We start from the raw sequence: 19,085 nt of genomic DNA, 5'->3' as shown, positions 1-19,085 counted from the left end.
TTCAGCTTTTACCATCTCGTATTACTTTGCTATAAATTTCTGCTTCTAAGAGGTCTCCACAATGAGACTGACAACGCTGAGGACAAAAGACATGTTTTTCTGGCCACTGTATCTCCACATCCAGCACACTGGCCAAATCTGTCTGACTACTTGCTACCAATACTCCTTCTCACTGCAAAACACTGCCTCTACCTCAGGTAAAGCTGTAAAGCTCCCAGCTTCGCCCCATTTCAAGCCCTTGGCTCATCTAATCTTCATTTGTTTGTGTGTCGAATGAGAGTACTAACAATAAAAAATGAACATTTCTGTCCTTCTAAGCAAAGCAAAACTCCAAATGTTCAAATGAGTTTAAAGTTTCAACTTTAATATGTATCTTTCCATGTGTTTTACTTAAAAACTGAGATTAGTCATTATACACATTAAAAGTCACTTCTGTTTAGTTTATACGTAACAGTCATATGAATAGTCATGGTCTTATTTAGAAGAAGTGAACACTACAACATAACAAAAGGTCAAGTTGGCCTGGCCCCACCAACAGAAATCATGCAAGACGCAAATGATATTAATTGGCTCAATCAGATTAAGTCTTGAGAAATGATTACCTTTCCCTCCTGGAAAAACTTCCCCTCAGCCCTGGTCTGGCCTCTTTTCCTAAAGACTTTGATCCGTGCTCTGCCTTAGTTGTTTAGGACATTGGAGACACCAGTTCAGATCACATACTCATGGGCAGTATACTCGAGAGCTGGGCACCCAGAGATGATGATGTTTTGCAGACATGCCGGGAAAGCAAATGGCTTTCCCTGGTGCACAGCATTTCTCTTTACAGGGCATCCCTTATGGTCATCTTTCTCCCTAGCAGATGATTTAATCCCTCTCTCAATCAAAAGCGGGGTGACAGAGGATGTCAGGGAAACAGAGTCTGTACTCAGAGGCCTCAACGTCTGCTCTGGAAATCCTATCAGATGGACCATCAATTACCTCCTTTTCCCATTCAGATCCTTGCCTTTGTCACAGAAAACTTCTTGACAGAATGTGGGGGGTAGTTTGCACAGCAGTAACCACATATGTTCAGGGGGAAGAAGATTCTGAGTGGGCTTGTTCATTTGCCCCTGACCCTCCAGGTCCTGGGTTTACCCTCATCAGCCTAAGAGACGTGTGCCTATGGCTGGCCCATCAGATGAGTCTAATACTTTTTCCCAGTTGACATTTCCGGTATTAGCTTCCAAGCTGATGATGTGTTGAAATGTCTCCTCGGGATGTTGGCGATTTGTTCTTAGAATTGTATGAAAATTGTTTAGTCATTTTTATAATCAGTGCAAGAACCGGGCCTGGCCTGCAAGGACCTTTCTCTGACCATGATTTTGACTTTTCCAAGCTGGAGCTCCATTGTGCTTTGACGAAGTTGTCAGGAGATCCGGATTCAGAAAAAAAATCTATGTTTTCTCAAAGACATTTAAGCTGTATGAAGCATTTACCTTATATCATATGTTTGGGAATAAAAAATCAAATCATTGTTGTAAAGCTACAGTGATTCGGGAATAATAACAGATTCAGTTACTGGTGGTTATTAGATGTTTGACAAACATCTTCCCTGTTCTCTTCATCTTATGGGAAACTTAAATTTCCTAAACCAAGAATAAACCAAGTGTCCCCAAGCTCTCCGTTCTCAGGGCAGCTTTCTCTTTCATATCCAAATGACATCATCCAGGCCCCAATGGTGTACACAGGAAGACTTGACTGTTTCTCAAGTGTTTCTGAGAATCCTTAGGAAGTGGTTATATGTTCCACAAATTTATCTTAGTTGGGCCATGTCTCTCACTCTAGGTCAGTACCCTCAACTTCTCCTCCATTCTGCCACCTTTTCTCTCTGCTACAGTTCACTCTTTCTACCCTTGTATGGAAAGAACCATCTCACTTTATCTCTTTAAGCCCAACTGAGATGCGCTCAACTTCATCAGACTTTGCTAAAGCTTGAGGATGGTTGAAGGGAATGACAATGCAGAAAAAGGAAATCCAGAGCTGAGTACCAAACGTTTCTCTCCTCGAGTGCACAGCATTGCTCTTTACAGGGCATCCCCTGTGGTCATCTTTCTCCCTAGCAGATGATGTAATCCCTCTCTTGTGATGCCATGAAAAACAGTTCTCTTCTTAAGTTGCCTCTTTATGAACATAAGGCCTCAGCCTGCAGTCTCATAACCCCATCAAAAGAGTGAAAAAATAAAATTAATTAACATCATAATCCCCAAGAGACATACCCTGCTTACAATGCACAACGTTTGTTTGAGAAACTTAGTCTAGGCTGAGCAGAAACCTTTCATATTACCACTTTGGTTGTACACTTTCCCTGGCACAGGAAGTGAGAAATGACATCTCTAAGGCAACAAAGGCTCACCCAAGAGCCTCTGCTAAGCCATAGATTTCATCTTTCTCTACAGAATGCAGAAACCAATCACTGACATTTTGGAACTAAATTTAAGGAGGCTTGGGGGGAGTTCTGAGGGCATTCTGACCCTGTGAACAAGCAGACTTATGAAGGTGAGTGTTTATGTTCTGAGGATGCAGCAGTCTAATAAGTCAGACCCAGACTTCAGTCTAATGAGACATTTAAACAAGAAGACAAGTGGTTTTTATCAGCCATTAAGTACCACAGTAGGGCATCCCACAGGGCTGTGGGGTCTGAGAGGAGCAGCTCTGTATCTTATAAAGCACCAAATGCACTTGAAGGCTGTGGCTTTGAGGGTAACTTCTGATTAAACCCCTTGAGTTTTGACACCTGGCAATCTAGGAATTCCTTTACGAAGAATAACCAACCACACCACCATAAAACCACATGTTCTTCTTAAAGGTTCCGTGGCATCTTGGAGACTAAATAGTTCTTGTGAAACAATCTCTCTCAGGAGTTAAGGAAACATGAGACAATATTTATTTTAAGTATGTATTAGAAATGAAGAAAGGGAGGGATCTGAAAATAAAGAACGGCTGAGCCCGAAAATGATGAAACAGTTGAAACACAATTTAATATGCTGTGCAGAAGGCAGGGATAATCGTCCATTTTCTGGACAGCAAAAATTCTAAATTACTTTATTGTTATAATTAAATTGCATCTTTATATCAAAATTGTTATACATTTATTGTAGTGTAGAATAATACTGAGGAGCATAGGTTTGTAGAAGCAGAAAATCTACTTAAATCTCAGCTCTGCCACTCCTTAGGCAAATTATGAGCCTCTCTAAGCTTCAAATTGCATGTCTATAAAGTAGGATTATTTTGATAATGAAAAAAATGTAATTAAGTTAGAACACTCAACAAATGCTAGTTGTTATTGCAAAATGAAATTAAGAAAATTCTGGAAAATTTGAAGTAAATTAAGATAATCCTTTATTCCGCTGTCTAAAGCCAACCACAATTAAAATTGCAGAGTTTATATACATTTGTTCCCTGATGTGTGTATGTTGAGGGTGGGAGTGGGGTCTCTATTTCAGAAATATGGATTTATTCATCATCTGATACATCGTTTTTGAAGTGCTTTTTAACTGGACTGTATCTTAGACATCTTTTTATGTCAATAAATGTCAGTGTAATTCACCATTTTAGTAGCTGCATTTTGTTCCATTATATGGCAATGACAGTATTTTACTAATGATGTTATTTATTATATTTACATTTTTATTTTCCACTACTACTTCTTCACTATTATTTTTATAAGCACACACAATAAACATCACTATATAGTGCATTTTTAGCACCTGTCCTATTATTTACAGAAATATAACTGTTTTGTCAACAAATGCGCTCCTTTACCTATTTGATAGCTGTCATCGAAGTGCCCTCCACATGCTGTACGAGAATGTCTGGGCAGGTACCTGAGCACAGGGGCTTTCCAAGCCCTGATGTCCTGGAAGTTCAGAGCGCTGATTGTGGCTGTACATATCTCGGTCCAGCCAGACACCTCGCCTGGATTGGTGAATATTTAGTCAAGTCAGAGTTTCTACTGAATGTATGATTCTAGATAAGCGTCTTCTTTAAAATTTCTTGGCCTCAGTCCCTTAGCTTGTAAAATTGGGATAAAATACACATTATAGTTGAGAAAATTAAGAGGTAATATAATAAAATTTATAAGGCCTGAGTCATCATAGGCACTTAATACATATGTGCTCTTTTCCTCCATTATTTCTGTAAACTGTGAGTTTTTATGCCATGTTGCCTTGTAATACGTAGATGCTCAGAAACTTATGTTGCTATTGGAATCATTTTACTCCTGAAAAAGCTATTGGAAGTAATGGATCAAAGAGGATATCCACAGAGTTAGCTATCTATGGAGTTAGAGTAGAAGAAGATGGAGAAGAAGGCAGAGGAGGAAGAGAGACGGGGGAGGAGGAGGGAGAGATGGAGGACTGAATTTTGAAGACAGGTAAAGCTAGGGTTCAAGTCTAGCCCTGTCACTTACTAGCTGTGTGAGTTGGGGCTTTGAGTTAACTTCCTTGAACCTCAGTTTCCTGATCACTAATGTGCAGTTAATGACTTCTTTCTCAACATGTTCTTGTGAGGATTAATTGCAAGAGTCCAAGTAAAGTGTTCAGAGTACTGCAGAGAAACACCAGATGTCCAACAAAAGGCAATTCTTACCTATCGTAGCCATTATTATTTCCTCTGTTGACATTACTGTTACATCATTATGTCCATTGTTGACATTATTAACCGTTGCTTCTTGTGCTTTACTCTCCAGGAAACCCTTATGGCTTAGCACAGTAAATCTATTATGGCCCCCAGTGAGCCACTTGAGTGTCATTTATCCATTCATTCATGGGAAAGATTAGAGCCAGCACATTGAATTTACCTCTTCGTTGATCCCAAGTGGAAAGTGACTGAACAATTCATGCAGGTTGTGGACTTAGGAATCAGGAAAGCTCAGCATGGAAACAGAGCCTTTTCTGTCTTGCTTTCTGCAGACAATCTGCTCATCATTCCTTGCTAACAACCATTATCATATATATGCATGTGTGTGTGTGTGTGTGTGTGTGTGTGTGTGTGTGTTAATGTATGTTCCTTTATTTTGTTGTTTTTGTTTGCTAGTTTGTTTTTTTGTATTTTGTCATAAAAGGGGAAAAAGATGTAAGACCAGATCTTGAAGCCAGAATAGATCATGGCCGACCCACTTCATTCACTGTAAGAGCTGGTGATAAAGGAAATCTCTGGGATAAGCGCTTTCTGACAGCTGCACCATAATGGACTTACAGAGATAAGATGAAAAGGAGGGTTTTGGGGAGGGTTTTGTTTGTTTGTTTGTTTGTTTTTGCATTACCCCTGACTTCAAACTCCCCAGACTATCTAGAATACAAAAGAACCATAAGGTGTAAAGTATGCCAGAGAGATTATATTCACGGGTCTTTTAGGTCACGAAGGGTACACATACCCTTCAGGGAAGCCCAGTTAAATGCTCAGAGTAAACTCATCTGTATCTTCTCATAGAAAGAGGCCTTTCTTTTCTTTTCTTTTCTTTTCTTTTTTGCGGTACGCGGGCCTCTCACTGTTGTGGCCTCTGCGGAGCACAGGCTCCGGAGGCGCAGGCTCAGCGGCCATGGCTCACGGGCCCAGCCGCTCCACGGCATGTGGGATCTTCCCGGACCGGGGCACGAACCCTCATCCCCTGCATCGGCAGGCGGACTCTCAACCACTGCGCCACCAGGGAAGCCCAAAAGAGGCCTTTCTAATAAATGATTACTGATGCTTAACCCCCTCTTCAAAGGAGGTTTGCAAAAACAGTTTAAAGCAAATTATTATAGCTGAAAGTCAATCTAAAATAGTCTGTGCACATCTCTGATGATCTTAAACTTAGCTAGCTTTTTGTTGGTTCAGCAACCCAGTGCTATATTGTAGAGGAGCTAAGTTTCTTTGCTTTGCTTTTATTTTTCCTCTTCTATTCTCAAGCTGTCAAGCCTTCTATTGACATTTTCACTGTTCACAACAGCTCCTCTTTCTTTTCCAATTCGCTTATAGTTAATCTGCTGCGGGATGAAAAAAAAAGCAAATAACCAAGCTTGCTAAAAAGTGTGTTTAATAAGATTTCATGAACCCCAGCAGGAGACCCAGAGGGTTTGTGCCTTCATTCATTAAATTCCATCTGTAAATATTTACTGGGGCTGCTTGTGGTAATCCACAGACTGTGACTTGTTCTAGGCAGTAAAGCACATTGCTTGGGGGCTGTAACTTTTTGAAAAAGTATATTCCCATTTTCAGGAGCCTTTTCAAATGTCTGAGTTTATGACTAAGTTGTGAATGGTCAATACTGTGAACTTGTGAGCTCTGAAGATTTGATTAATTACTGAACCTCTCTGCCTATATATGTGTGGATTTCCTCATCTCCCAAAGCATCAACACACATAATCTTTTGTTTTGATCTTGTATTTGAGGTAAGCAAGGTCAAAACGTTTATCTACTACTTAGAACACAGGGAAAGGAGACTCGTAAACTATGGATCATTTCAAAGCCTTTAAAATATCAGACTAGAATCGACTCTGCACTTAGGTGAAAACCCATGTCTGAAACCTTTATCCAAGCCTCGAAGAAGAATTTTTACATCTCTTATTGCCATGTTTAAGATCCCATATTGGAACGAGGACTGGCCCAAGAGTCAGGAGACTTGGATTCTAGTCTGAAATCCACAAGGAACTCACAAGCAAGCATCTCTGGACCCCAGCTTTCTCTCTTTTCCTCTGTAAAGTGAGGCCAATCATATCTGCCTCATACAATGAAGTGATGACATATTTTAAAACACTATTATTAAGCCAGGTGTATTACCAAGCCCCTCGGCAACCTTGGACCTAACCAAAGATGGAATAAAATCCTTTCGTAGCAGGGTCCCACCTGCCAGTTTACAGAACTCCCTTCCTGCAGGCGGGAGGCTTGCATTAGCAAAACCCCAGATAATAGAGACACAAAGAAGCTGTTTGTATGGACAGTCTCTCCTGCAGCCCCGCTCACCTCATTCCTTGTATACTAGGCTGAGCAGGAGGAGCAATTCCGGGAAAGGCTGCAGACGTTCAGCAGAGGCCGCCCTGGGAACCGCGGTGTGTTTCTCTCTCGCTGGCCGCTGGCTGGACTGAGGTCATGCACGGGGACCAGCACCAGCTCCGACCAGACTCCTTGCAAGAATTTCAATGACAGGATTCCTGGAAACAAGATGGCTGAGTAGAAGGACGTGCTCTCACTCCCTCTTGCGAGAACACCAGAATCACAACTCACTGCTGAACAGTCATCGACAGGAAGACACTGGAAATCACCAAAAAAGATAACCCACATCCAAAGACAAAGAAGAAGCCACAATGAGATGGAAATCACAGAAAATCAAATCCCGTAACTGCTGGGTGGGTGACTCACAAACTGGAGAACACTTATACCACAGAAGTCCACCCACGGGAGTGAAGGTTCTGAGCCCCACGTCAGGCTTCCCAACCTGGGGGTCCAGGAAAAAGAGGAGGAATTCCTAGAGAATCAGACTTTGAAGGCTAGTGGGATTTGATTGCAGGGCTCTGACAGGACTAGGGGAAACAGAGACTCCACTCTTGGAGGGCACACACAAAGTAGTGTGCACATCAGGACCCAGGGGAAGGAGCAGTGACCCCAGGGGAGACTGAACCAGACTTACCTGCTAGTGTTGGAGGGTCTCCTGAAGAGGTGGGGGGTGGCTGTGGCTCACTGTGAAGACAAGGACACTGGCAGCAGAAGTTCTGGAAAGTACTCCTTGGTGTGAGCCCTCCCAGAGTCCACCATTAGCCCCACCAAAGAGTCCCGTTAGGCTCCAGTGTTGGATCGCCTCAAGCCAAACAACCAACAGGGAGGGAACCCAGCCCCAGCCATCAGCAGTCAAGTGGATTAAAGTTTTACTGAGCTCTGCTCAAGACAGCAACAGTCAGCTCTACCCACCACCAGTCCCTCCCATCAGGAAACTTGCACAAGCCTCTTAGATAGCCTCATCCACCAGAGGGCAGACAGCAGAAGCAAGAAGAACTACAGTCCTGCAGCCTGTGGAACAAAAACCACATTCACAGAAAGCTAAACAACACGGAAAGGCAGAGGGCTATGTACCAGACGAAGGAACAAGATAAAACCCCAGAAAAACAACTAAATGAAGTGGACATAGGCAACCTTCCAGAAAAAGAATTCAGAAGAATGATAGTGAAGATGATCCAGAACCTTGGAAAAAGAATGGAGGCAAAGATCGAGAAGATGCAAGAAATGTTTAACAAAGACCTAGAAGAATTAAAGAACAAACAAACAGAGATGAACAATACAATAACTGAAATGAAAACTACACTAGAAGGAATCAATAGCAGAATAACTGAGGCAGAAGAACGGATAAGTGACGTGGAAGACAGAATGGTGGAATTCACTGCTGCGGAACAGAATAAAGAAAAAAGAATGAAAACAAATGAAGAAAACCTAAGAGACCTCTGGGACAACATTAAACGCAACAACATTCACATTATAGGGGTCCCAGAAGGAGAAGAGAGAGAAAAAGGACCCAAGAAAATATTTGAAGAGATTATAGTCGAAAACTTCCCTAACACGGGAAAGGAAATAGCCACCCAAGTCCAGGGCGCACAGAGATAAACAGGATAAACCCAAGGAGAAACACGCCAAGACACATAGTAATCAAACTGGCAAAAATTAAAGGCAAAGAAAAATTATTGAAAGCAGGCAGGGAAAAACAACAAATAACATACAAGGGAACGCCCATAAGGTTAACAGCTGATTTCTCAGCAGAAACTCTACAAGTCAAAGGGAGTGGCATGATATACTTAGAGTGATGAAAGGGAAGAACCTACAACCAAGATTACTCTACCTGGCAAGGATCTCATTCAGGTTCGATGGAGAAATCAAAAGCTTTACAGATAAGCAAAAGCTAAGAGAATTCAGCACCACCAAACCACCTTTACAACAATTGCTAAAGGAACTTCTCTAACTGGGAAACACAAGCAAGAAAAGAACCTACAAAAACAAACCCAAAACAATTAAGAAAATGGTCATAGGAACATACATATTGATAATTACCTTAAACGTGAATGGATTAAATGCTCCAACCAAAAGACACAGGCTTGCTGAATGGATAAAAAATCAAGACCCATATATATGCTGTCTACAAGAGACCCACTTCAGACCTAGGGACACATACAGACTGAAAGTGAGGAGATGGAAAAAGATATTCCATGCAAATGGAAATCAAAAGAAAGCTGGAGTAGCAATACTCATATCAGATAAAATAGACTTTAAAATAAAGAATGTTACAAGACACAAGGAAGGACACTACATAATGATCAAGGGATCAATCCAAGAAGAAGATATAACAATTATAAATATATATGCACCCAACATAGGAGCACCACTATACATAAGGCAACTGCTAACAGCTATAAAAGAGGAAATCGACAGTAACACAATAATAGTGGGGCACTTTAACAACTCACTTACACCAATGGACAGATCATCCAAAGTGAAAATAAATAAGGAAACAGAAGCATTAAATGACACAATAGACTAGATAGATTTAATTGATATTTATAGGACATTCCATCCAAAAATAGCAGATTACATTTTCTTCTCAAGTGCGAACAGAACATTCTCCAGGATAGATCACATCTTGGGTCACAAATCAAGCCTCAGTAAATTTAAGAAAATTGAAATCATATCCAGCATCTTTCCTGACCACAACGCTATGAGAAGAGAAATGAATTACAGGGAAAAAAACGTAAAAAACACAAACACGTGGAAGCTAAACAATACGTTACTAAATAACCAAGAGATCACTGAAGAAATCAAAGAGGAAATCAAAAAATACCTAGACACAAATGACAATGAAAACATGACGATCCAAAACCTATGGGATGCAGCAAAAGCAGTTCTAAGAGGGAAGTTTAAAGCTAGAAATATCTCAAAAAATCTCAAATAACCACTCTAACCTTACACCTAAAGGAACTAGAGAAAGAAGAACAAACAAAACCCAAAGTTAGCAGAAGGAAAGAAATCATAAAGATCAGAGCAGAAATAAATGAAATAGAAACAAAGAAAACAATATCAAAAATCCATAAAACTAAAAGCTGGTTCTTTGAGAAAATAAACAAAATTGATAAATCATTAGCCAGACTCATCAAGAAAAAAAGAGAGAAGACTCAAATCAATAAAATTAGAAATGAAAAAGGAGTTACAAGAGACACCACAGAAATACAAGGCATCATAAGAGACTACTACAAGCAACTCTATGCCAATAAAATGGACAACCTGGAAGAAATGGACAAATTCTTAGAAAGGTATAACCTTCCAAGACTGAACCAGGAAGAAAGAGAAAATATGAACAGACCAATCACAAGTAATGAAATTGAAACTGTGATTAAAAATCTTCCAACAAACAAAAGACCGGGACCAGATGGCTTCACAGGTGAATTCTATCAAACATTTAGAGAAGAGCTAACACCCATCCTTCTCAAACTCTTCCAGAAAATTGCAGAGGAAGGAACACTCCCAAATTCACTCTATGAGGCCACCATCACCCTGATACCAAAACCAGACAAAGATACAATAAAAAAAGAAAATTACAGACCAATATCACTCATGAATATAGATGCAAAGATCCTCAACAAAATACTAGCAAACAGAATCCAACAACACATTAAAAGGATCATACACCATGATCAAGTGGGATTTATCCCAGGGATGCAAGGATTCTTCAGTATATGCAAATCAATCAACGTGATACACCATATTAACAAATTGAAGAATAGAAACCATATGATCATCTCAATAGAAGCAGAAAAAGCTTTTGAGAAAATTCAACACCAATTTATGATAAAAACTCACTAGAAAGTGGGCATAGAGGGAACCTAACTCAACATAATAAAGGCCATATATGACAAACCCACAGCAAACATCATTCTCAATGGTGAAAAACTGAAAGCATTGCCTCTAAGATTAGGAACAAGACAAGGATGTCCACTCTCACCACTGTTATTCAACATAGTTTTGAAAGTCCTAGCCATGGCAATCAGAGAAGAAAAATTTAAAACAGGATTACAAATTGGAAAATAAGAAGTAAAATTGTCACTGTTTGCAGATGACATGATACTATGACTAGAGAATCCTAAAGATGCCACCAGAAAACTACTAGAGCTAATCAATGAATTTGGTAAAGTAGCAGGATACAAAATTAATGCACAGACATCTCTTTCATTCCTATATACTAATGATGAAAAATCTGAAAGAGAAATTAAGGAAACACACCCATTTACCATTGCAACAAAAAGAATAAAATACTTAGGAATAAACCTACCTAGGGAGACAAAAGACCTGTATGAAGAAAACTATAAGACACTGATGAAAAAAATTAAAGATGATACCAACAGATGGAGAGATATACCATGTTCTTGGATTGGAAGAATCAATATTGCAAAAATGACTATACTACCCAAAGCAATCTACAGATTCAATGCAATCCCTATCAAATTACCAATGACATTTTTATGGAACTAGAACAAAAAATCTTAAAATTTGTATGGAGCCACAAAAGACCCCGAATAGCCAAAGCAGTCTTGAGGGTAAAATACGGAGCTGGAGGAATCAGGCTCCATGACTTCAGACTATTCTACAAAGCTATAGTAATCAAGACAATATGGTACTTGCACAAAAACAGAAACATAGATCAACGGAACAAGATAGGAAGCCCAGAGATAACCCCACGCACCTATGGTCAACTAATCTATGACAAAGAAGGCAAAGATATACAATGGAGAAAAGACAGTCTCTTCAGTAAGTGGTGCTGGGAAAACTGGACAGCTACATGTAAAAGAATGAAATTAGAACACTCCCTAACACCGTACACAAAATTAAACTAAAAATGGATTAAACACCTAAATGTTAAGGCCAGACACTATAAAACTCTTAGAGGAAATCATAGGAAGAACACTCTTTGACATAAATCACAGCAAGATCTTTTTTGATCCACCTCATAGAGTAATGGAAATAAAAACAAAAATAAACAAATGGGACCTAATGAAACTTCAAAGCTTTTGCACAGCAAAGGAAACCATAAACAAGATGAAAAGACAACCCTCAGAATGGGAGAAAATATTTGCAAATGAATCAACAAACGAAGGATTAATCTCCAAAATATATAAACAGCTCATGCAGCTCAATATTAAAGAAACAAACAACCCAATCCAAAAATGGGCACAAGACCTAAATAGATATTTCTCCAAAGAACACATACAGATGGCCAAGAAGCAGATGAAAAGCTGCTCAACATCACTAATTATTAGAGAAATGCAAATCAAAACTACAATGAGGTATCACCTCACACCAGTTAGAATGGGCATCATCAGAACATCTACAAACAACAAATGCTGGAGACGGTGTGGAGAAAAGGGAACCCTCTTGCACTGTTGGTGGGAATGTAAATTGATGCAACCACTAAGGAGAACAGTATGGAGGTTCCTTAAAAAACTAAAAATAGAATTACCATATGATCCAGTAATCCCACTACTGGGCATATACCCAGAGAAAACCATAATTCAAAACGACACATGCACCCCAATGTTCATTGCAGCACTATTTACAATAGCCAGGTCATGGAAGCAACCTAAATGTCCATCGGCAGACGAATGGATAAAGAAGATGTGGTACATATATACAATGGAATATTACTCAGCCATAAAAAGGAATGAAACTGGGTCATTTGTTGAGATGCAGATGGATCTAGAGACTGTCATACAGAGTGAAGTAAGTCAGAAAGAGAAAAACAAGTATCATATATTAACGCATATATGTGGAACCTAGAAAAATGGCACAGATGAAGTGGTTTGCAGGGCAGAAACTGAGACACAGATGTAGAGAACAAACGTATGGACACCAAGGGGGGAAAGCGGTGGGCGGGTGGGGTGGTGGTGTGATAAATTGGGAGGTTGGGATTGACACGTATACACTGATGTGTATAAAACTGATGAGTAATAAGAACCTGCTATATAAAAAAATAAATAAAATTTAAAAAAGAAAAAAATTTCAATGTCATGTGCTGAAGACTAACGGATGATTGCCTTCTCCTCCTGTACAGGCTGAGGCCAGACACCAGCTCTCCGGATGTGGCGCCTCTCTCAGGAGTTCCAGCAAACAAGCCCCCAGTGGTCCCTCGGTAAGGTAGGACCACATGCCACACTGCCTTTGTCTTAAATCTCGTGATGTAACAGAGACATGTGGGTGGCTAAGGGCCTAGAAAAGACAAGCCTGGGTCAATTCCAGCTCTGGCCCTTCCTTGCTATGCAATTTTTCTTAAAATGCACATTCCTTTTCTCTAAAAAGGGGATAGCCACCTTTTGTAAAGTTTTAATGAAATAGTGTAAGATGCACGTTCCTGTGTGGTACAAAGCATATGCTTATAATTTATTAGTCCCCATTCTTTCCCCAGTCTACCTAGCAGATCCAGTGGATATCACTCTATTCCCTGTAAGAGGTGGTGATAAAGGAAATCTTCAGGGCTAGTTCTTTCTGACAATCTCACCATAAAGGGTTTATAGAGAGGAAGATGAGAAACAGTCATCTTTTGTCTTGTTGGATTTTTTGGCATTGCCTAGATAGCAAACACATCGGATACCCTAGGATACATAACTGACTAGTGTTCATCCCATTCCCTCCTGCCTTCTAACCTTCCGCCCTGCTCCCTGGTTCTCCGGTGCCTGTCCTGCCATCTGTCCTTCCCTATCCTTGGTGGGAGGGTGAGGAGAGGACAAGACTGCTGCTCCCCAGCCCACCCACACAGCACCCACTTATGTGGAAGGAGACGAGAGCAAAGAAAGGAGATGGCCAGGGGTGGTTCCCTCTCTGCCCCTAGGAACCACCCTTCTCGTTTGAACCCCTGAAAAAGCCTCCTTGCCTAGGTCGATTCTGACCCACAGCCATGGCCTGTTGAGAGCGTTTTGCGGCGGTGAGAGTTGTAACTAAGTGTGATGTTTTACAGATCTGTGAATGGATCTAACGATGCTCTGGGGATGCTCCTTTCTGAGTCAGGAGACCTTTTAGTGGCACAAGAATAACCACAGCGCTTACGATTTGAGTACTCACTATAAACCCGAGCGTTGTGGTAAATGTTTTATAGCCATTACTGATACTTAAGGACATGAAGAGTGAGAGAGATTAAGCAACGCTGATAAGGACTACACCTAGAAAGTGACAAAAGCAGGGTCCACACCTAATTCTGGCTGAATCCAAAGTCGGTTTCCTAAACCTCTCTGCTGCTGTGCTTCTCGTGGTTGGTCTGGGCTGGGCTTGCAGGGTTGCTCAGCCTCTACCTCTCCAGCTTAAGAAGGCAGCAGCTTCCGCGATGATGGTGACGCCATATGTCCTTTGCACCTAGAGGCTCTTTCTGGTGGTGTGGCAGTCACGTCAGCTCGCTGAGTCTGATCACCTGTTAGTCAGAGGGAGATCGTACTAGTACGGGCTCTCTCCACCTTAACTACCAACCCGCTGAGATTGACCCTGAAGCGACCAATGAGATCTTCTAAATAATTTCCCCAGTGCAGAACCTGGCACACAGAGCCACGTTAATTCTCCTTTCCCCTTTCCTGTGCCCAAGGTGAGAATCATGCTAGTTTCTTGGAGAAAAGTTCAGTGTCTGCCTGTCATTAGGCCAGTTAGGTTTCTGTCTTTGGGAATTTTATATAATAAGTGATATTTGATAAAGCATCACAAAATCGATGGATGAAAGGACATATTATAGATAGATAGATAGATAGATAGATAGATAGATAGATAGATAGATGATAGATAGATACAAAATATAGTGGTAAGGAGTTTAAGTATTTTTCAGTGACTGGTATAGTGAATGATGTTCTATTTTAAAAAGAATTCTAACAAGGAGTAAAACTGTTGAAATGTTCAAGGAAACCTTACTACAAATTTGATATCTTTTTAAGATGAAAGAAAATGGAAGTGTGTTTTAATTATAATTATTTTGTTATTATTGTTGTGCTGTTGTCTTATCGTCCACTGCCAGTACTGCAGGGACGTAGAGATTCTCCGCCATCAGAGTTCTGATGCACGCTGTGATGCTGACGGTGTGACAGCACATAGGTGTGGTTTTGAGCAGCTGTTAGTGAGACAGGGAGGAGAGGTGCAGCCCATCTGTGCACTGCTCTTCTTGCTTTGGAAAATCAAAACAGGAAGTGTATCTCGGCAATCACTAGCGACAAGGCTGAAAGAAATAGAGGAGGATTGAGACTTTTTGAGAAATGTTCACCTTTTTTCTTTTGCACAGTTTCCACACATATTCAAGCCACCGGGCAACGTGGCTGGTGTGGGACGAAGCAGCCCTGTCCCACACGATATCACGGGGGGCCTGGCTCCTTCCATCTTACGGTGCTTTTGTCCTCAACACAGGGTCTCCAGGGATGCTTCAGAGGGGCCCTAGTTTTGAGGGTCACGCATCAGGTGTTAGGGCCAGGACTGGAAGTGGTACTCTCACTTCCAGACAAAACGCCATCATGTCATGGTCACCTTATTGCAAAAAGAGAATGGAAAATCTCTTCTTGTGCGTCTAGGACAAACTTGAAAGATTTCAGGAACATACTGCATTGTCTCTGTCATACACAAAACTCTTTGGATTTCTTTCTTCTACCCTACTCTCTTCAACCTAAGCTCGACCCAGCAGGTCAATAGAATGATGTTTAAATATTGACTATAATTAGGTTATGCCACTCCTGTGACTGAAACTATTCAGAGCCTTTGAGATTGTTGCAGAGCAAAAGCTAGAATCATCACCATCGCTGGCATGGCCTTGCATGATTTGTCCCCTTATCTTGCGGACTTCAACTTTGGCTGCTCCCTTCCCCACTCCAGCCATCCCAGGCTCCTTAGGGTCTCGTTTTTGCTGTGTGCTTTGCCTGAAAAGCTCTTACCCAGATGACTCTATCTCTTACCTCCATCAAGTTCAAATTTACCGTTTCAATGAATTTTACCATGGCCAATCCTATGTAAAATGTTACTTGTCTCTCTACCCAATATCCCTGATCCCCTTGACCCCGCTCTCTTTCTTCCAGATCACTTACCACATTTTCTCTAGTATTTAAGCTAGTATTTTGATTATCATCTATCACCTGTGTCCCCCACTTCCCTAGACAGTAAGCACCCTGAGTTGGTAGCCATGTCTATTAATGTCTATTCTATTAATATTAATTGTTGTTTGATGTGGAAAAATTATTATCATGAAGGAGCCAATCTAAACCACATCCTGTCTTTGAGCGTTCATCTATATTTTTATTCATCTATATATTTTATTTATAAACTTGAAATTAGAAAATGTTCCTAAGCAGGGCACCACCCCCAAATTCCCACTTTCACTATGATTTTTATCTATATTCTGTTCACCTTTTTCAGCCCTGTCAACTTGCCTTTAGAAAATTGTTTTTTTCTCTTGCAATCTGTCCCTATTGAGTGTTTAGAAGTCCTAGGGGAAGTTTCAGAAAGTGTTTACAGAAGCTATTTATAAACCTCCCAGAGTCTCATCTGTTGACTGAATAGGAAAGTTGACATCTTTCCCACGTTGGGAGTCAGATAAACAGGGGCAAGGTAAAGGGGAAACACACCTCCCCGACCAGGTTCTAGCCTGAAGATCCCCTCTAGTTCATCTGAAGCTCTGAGGACATCCGAAGAGGAAGACTCCCAAAGAAATAAATGTTCCCATCTGTGACTGCCTCATTCCTGGACCCTTCTTGGAACCCCTGAACTTGCCACTGAAAGCCCTGGAGAGTCATATCTGGAGCTATGCACAGACTGATTTCAGGGGGTTTCCTTGTTACCAGAATGTCATCTGGGCAACAATAGACGATTTACTTAAGCACATGCCCCCTTTTCCTGTTATCTTCACCCCTCTGTTTTCCCAAATAGAACTAAGTATGGGAACAGCCGGACATAAATCACTGCCTCTGCTCCCTCCAGCACTGTCTCTGACTCACAGACCCCCTCTCTCTCTTGTGCTTCTTACCTGATAAACATTTATGACTACTTTTAGGTATTGAGTTCCTACAGCAGGCCAGGCCCTGTGCTGAGGGACTTGCAGGTATAGCATCATTTAATCCTCACATACCCTACAGAGTAGGTTCTATTATTCTTACACAGGAGGAAGCTGAGAGTCAGAGTTTAAGAGACTCATCTAAGGCTGTGCAGCTAGGAAGTGGCAGAGGTTGCCTCATAATAATGCACACTTCTTTTTTCTTAACTTCTCCATGAACGTCCTCTATCAGCTACATCGTCATTTCTTGAAGGACACTGAAGGGTCTGCAGTATGTCACAACATCTGTGTGACCTTGAGCAATCCCGTTTTTCTCTCCAAAATCCGATTTCTCTTTCTGTAAAATAATATGACAGGGTTAAGCTTTGTTCATGCTCCAACATCCTTGGACTCTAAGGATGCAAATGATGGCAGCAAGTGACTTGCAAAATCCCCAATTTGTAAACTCACATACCTGCTTTTACTAAGTCTACTGAGAAGGTTCCAACTGGCAATCCTATATGGCTCAGAAAGAGGAGACATCTCCACCCAGACGTCAAGCGAATTAAGGCCAGATGTAGGGTTTGGCCACGGAGGTCCTAATAACCATGCTTCCCTCCCGGGATGGCTGAGGGGAACAAATTAGCCCCAGAGACAGGGTTAACCTCGGACTAGCCCATCACAGCCAGTGCATGTAGAAGTTTACACATAGATATCCACAACCTCCCTCCCTTTCAGCCATAGAGGGTTGAACTCTTCGTGGGCATAACTCTAAACAGCAAAAACAGAAGAGGAAGTGAGGTGATTAGCTTTTCCCCCCAACAGTCTGACCATTAGTGGAATTAAGCAAGGACAGAATTTCATCCCTTGCACTTGCTCTGCTGAGCCAGCGAGACCCAGGAGATAATGTCCATTGAAGACACTCATTTTGGGTTTTGGCCAGAGATTTTAAATATTTATTTGATCTTGAGCTTCTCAGCTTTGGACTGAACATTGTTTGAAAGTTCCAATTAAATTTACTACTTTCTCCTCTCTTGAAGCAGATTCGTCTTTGGATAACCTCGAATAAGAGTGGCAAACAAAGACGTATTCAAAAACCCTGTTTTACTTTCCAAAGCAATGGCCCCTGGTGGGGTAGCAGTCTTGACTTTTCTTTGAATCCACGTCTGCAGGCACAGAGGGAACACGCACCCAGAAATGTGCTTTCCCAGCATGCTTTCCTCCAGGGTCATACTCTTTGGGGTATTAGTCATTCTTAACTCGTAAGATCAAAACTAAAGCTAAATAAAAGCTAAAAGTGGGTGATTTGTCACCTAGCAAGCACCAATAAAATGTAACCACATGGGAAAATGAGTTAAGCCATGCCTGTCTTTTTCTTAAAGATAATTCCCTATGACGTCTCACGAGTTCTCGTGTTTATTTCCCTCCAAATACTTTCTGACCCAGAGAGCGAAGCCCTGCCCTCATTCCTCCTTTCTGAGTCCACGGGCACTTTCCTCACAGGAAAATGTTGCCGCACTGTTCTTTGGGGAGAATTGTGCTTTCTGACTGGAGCAGGTGCTGTGAACCTGTGCATACCAGGATTGGCACCACTCACCTGCAGCTGCCCACACATCCAGCCAGTACATTTCCCTGTCCTCTTTCTAGCCCCCAGTCCCCAACAAGACCATCCAGATGACTTCTAATACAACAGCAAACTCAAGTTCGGTTTTCTGAGCATAGACTTTGTAGACAAGATAAACTTAGCCCTGGTCCATCATTTCAAAAGATTATCTCACCTTGCCCAACTGTTGGTCTTCACCATGGGAACAATGGTCCAGGTGTAGACTTCGACCAGGGGTATTTTTATCTTCTTTATTACTGCATAATATGAATACAAATAACAAGAACACACACAAAAAAAATTATTAACACTAACATGAATAAATATTGTTAGATAACACTAATAATAAATTCATGTTTCTATTAGTAATAGCTCTGATATACACACTAATAAAAACTTTAACATTAATAAGAATATACAAAACAGAAATAGACCCACAGACATAGAAAACAAACTTAC

General features: G+C 41.0%; 1 long non-coding RNA gene across 3 annotated transcripts; it reads right to left on the bottom strand.

Annotated features, from left to right (window-relative positions):
• Nucleotides 1-352: 352 nt before the first annotated feature.
• LOC141279004 (uncharacterized) lies at nt 353-17,367 on the bottom strand. 3 transcript variants are annotated; one of them, XR_012332653.1, is made up of 5 exons: nt 15,275-17,367; nt 14,228-14,443; nt 7,646-7,695; nt 6,982-7,269; nt 353-6,005 (listed from the first exon to the last, which is right to left on the bottom strand). It is a non-coding gene; the product is annotated as an uncharacterized lncRNA (long non-coding RNA). The 3 variants fall into 3 exon arrangements; XR_012332652.1 differs by lacking the exons at nt 14,228-14,443; nt 15,275-17,367 and having other exon boundaries at nt 7,646-10,576; XR_012332654.1 differs by lacking the exons at nt 14,228-14,443; nt 15,275-17,367 and having other exon boundaries at nt 6,982-7,169; nt 7,646-10,575.
• Between the last annotated feature and the right edge of the window lie 1,718 nt (nt 17,368-19,085).

The sequence above is a fragment of the Tursiops truncatus genome, chromosome 6 (genome assembly GCF_011762595.2).
Source record: "Tursiops truncatus isolate mTurTru1 chromosome 6, mTurTru1.mat.Y, whole genome shotgun sequence".
Lineage (NCBI taxonomy): Eukaryota > Metazoa > Chordata > Mammalia > Artiodactyla > Delphinidae > Tursiops > Tursiops truncatus.
Note: the sequence above shows the minus strand (reverse complement) of the source record. Positions and strands in the feature narration are given on the sequence as shown.